The sequence below is a fragment of the Papaver somniferum genome, unplaced genomic scaffold, assembly GCF_003573695.1.
Source record: "Papaver somniferum cultivar HN1 unplaced genomic scaffold, ASM357369v1 unplaced-scaffold_18, whole genome shotgun sequence".
In the NCBI taxonomy this organism is placed as follows: domain Eukaryota; kingdom Viridiplantae; phylum Streptophyta; class Magnoliopsida; order Ranunculales; family Papaveraceae; genus Papaver; species Papaver somniferum.
This window is the reverse complement of record NW_020627707.1, coordinates 6,712,161-6,715,131: the sequence shown is the minus strand read 5'-3', so window position 1 is coordinate 6,715,131 and position 2,971 is coordinate 6,712,161. Positions and strand designations below refer to the sequence as shown.

At 35.0% G+C, this 2,971-nt stretch overlaps 1 long non-coding RNA gene across 1 annotated transcript; it reads left to right on the top strand.

The window, feature by feature from the left end:
* Positions 1-1,146: 1,146 nt before the first annotated feature.
* On the top strand, positions 1,147-1,663 carry LOC113337850. Its single transcript, XR_003354454.1, has 2 exons — positions 1,147-1,231; positions 1,349-1,663. It is a non-coding gene; the product is annotated as an uncharacterized LOC113337850 (long non-coding RNA).
* Positions 1,664-2,971: the final 1,308 nt, after the last annotated feature.

Genomic DNA, 2,971 nt, shown 5'->3' with positions numbered 1-2,971 from the left:
TCAAATTTTCCTGAATAATACTCCACTGTTCTTTGAAGCCGTGCCACACATAAGATTTCTTATATGCAGCGCCTAAAAAACGAATTTTGATAAAATTACCAAAAACTGAGTTTTCAGTCATCGTCTTCCATGCCATTTTCATAAGAGCTGCATCATTTAGGCTTTTCATAGATTAATGCCTATATCGCCTTTATTTACAGGGAGACGCACCTTATCCCAAGCCACAAAGTTGTGACCACCTAAAAAAGGACCAGACGATAATTTTCCCATTCGTAATCCCCACAAGTGAAACTGTGCCCTCCTCACAAAGTCGTCCCGGAGAATAATCAATAATGAGGATCTTCTCTGGGTTAAGATTCTTAAACGAAAATATTTTTCCAAATCAAATCTTCTAATAAAAACTAAAAACAATAATCTGTCCTGGATATGAAAAAGTAAAGAAAAAAAAATAAAAAATTATCCAATAACACATATTTGGCAAGTTTTTTTTTTTAAACAAAAACTTATTTATTAATCAGACGAGGAAAAATTACAATAATTTGATGGGAGCCTGACAACAAGCTGGACCCAATTCCTTTTTGAATGACAACCACAATCCTATGGAAAAGATCGGGGTTGTCAAATATCTAGCAAGTTAACAATGGGGAAAACATTGGAATCTGGCAGTAAGAAGTCTTAATGTTGTCATTCCACATTTTTGATGAACATCTAATAAAAGATTTTGACCAAATATATAAGATCCTTTTAAAAATGAAGATGATTCAGCAACTAGGCAAGCCTACATGACTAAAACGTTTGCGACCAAGGGGTTATTAGTGCAAAGTGGATAAACATCCACGGTCAAGGCTTTGTATATCTGTTTTTGTTTTTAAATATAATCTATAGTTCTGCACAAACGTGCCTGAGTAGAGAATTACGTGTATCGCGTAGTTACTTTGACCAATACTACTAGCTGAATGAAAAAACGACCCTAATTCGGCAGCCTTTGAGTAGTAGACGAATAGTATGGAATGTATGAATTCTTATCAGAACACTTAAAAATATACAAATATTGACTAAAAAATAGGTAAGAAATAAAATTAGTGATCGTTGATCAAAAACATCCCGTCTATATAAAGAATGGGGTATTCGTGAGGAAAAAGCACACAACGATATAGATATCTACCAAAGAAAAGTCTTCGAAGTTATTGAGAAGTGATTCAGGAAAGGATAATGGCATCAATTTGTAAAGGTGGTAAGATCTGTTCAGTTATCTTATTGCTCGTATGTTTTCGTTCCTTTCAATGCTGATTTGACTCTCTTAATGCCATATTGGATCTCATTCGGTTGATATACTTACAATTTATAGGCAAGAGTTCATGGCCGGAACTAGTTGGGTGTGATGGAGACACTGCTGCTGCAACTATCAAGAGACAAAATAGTAACATTGTGCGCGCCATTGTTGTGCTAGAAGGAACTGGCGTAACAGAGGATTTCAGATGCGACAGGGTCTGGGTCTGGGTGAACGGAAGCCGGATTGTCACCATTACACCTATAATTGGTTAAAACTCATGGAACGAATGAAAAATAAGCCGTAGCTGGTATTGTCTTTGTCTTTCTAAAAATTTCGCACAAATGTATGTTATTGCTAAAATAAAGATATTTCTTTGATATTTGGTATCAACTTTCAAGAACAGTATCTGGCTAAATAATCATTTATAACGTAAGGATCAGATAGACATGGTTAAAATAACATTTCATGACATAATAACATGATAATATCATTTTTTATGAAACTCAAAGAATTTGAAACAAATTCGGAATGTAGAATTTTATAAGAAGAACATGTCACCAAAAAAATAGATTTAAATTTATTGTCATTTGGATTTTGTGGGAAAATGGCATCACCATATCATGATAATGTCATTCTAACCATATAATCGGATCAATGCCCCTTCGTTTATACTTGAAGTAACATCTGAAAAGCGGGGATCTAACAACCACACCCAACATTTCGCTTATTAATCTGTATGGACTAACTCCAATATACTTTCAAGAGAATCAACTAGCCAGTCAGACTCAATTTTAAGAAAAGTATATCCAAGAGTTATATCTCAATTCAATCTGCAATCAAACAAATAGGAATTTCCGTGCCCGATTGAATATAAGAAATAACTTAGACGGTATCAAAAACCAATATCCAAGTGTCAATCAATTTAATCAACAATCAAAGGTTGTATTCACAATTAATTGAACTTACGCACAACCTGTGATATTTCAATTGTATAAACAAATATAATGTGGAAAAGAAATAACACAGACACCAGAAATTTTGTTAACGAGGACACCGCATATGCAGAAAAACCCTGGGACCTAGTCCATATTTGAACACCACAATGTATTAAGCCGCTACAAACACTAGCCTAATCCAAGTTAACTTCAGACTGGAATATAGTTGAGCCCTAACAAATCTCACACTGATCAAGGTACAGTTGCGTTCCTTACGCCTCTGAATCCCAGCAAGACTCAGCGCACTTGATTCCCTTAGCTGATCTCACCCACAACTAAGAGTTGCTACGACCCAAAGTCGAAGACTTGATAAACCAATCTGTCTCACACAGAAAAGTCTATTGAATAGATAAATCTTTCTCCCACAGATATACCTATGAGTTTGTTCCGTCTTTTGATAAATCAAGGTGAATAGGAACCAATTGATATACCGGACTTATATTCCCGAAGAACAGCCTAGAAATATCAATTACCTCACAATAATCTTAATCGTATGGTAGCGAAATAAGATATTGTGGAATCACAAACGATGAGACGAAGATGTTTGTGACAGCTTTTTATCTTGCCTATCAGATATTAAATCTCGAAAAAATATTAGAGAAGATAGTACTCAATCACGATAGAAAACAGCAAGATCAGAACACGTAACTACATAGAAAATATTTGGGCCTGGCTTCACAATCCCAATGAAGTCTTCAAGTCG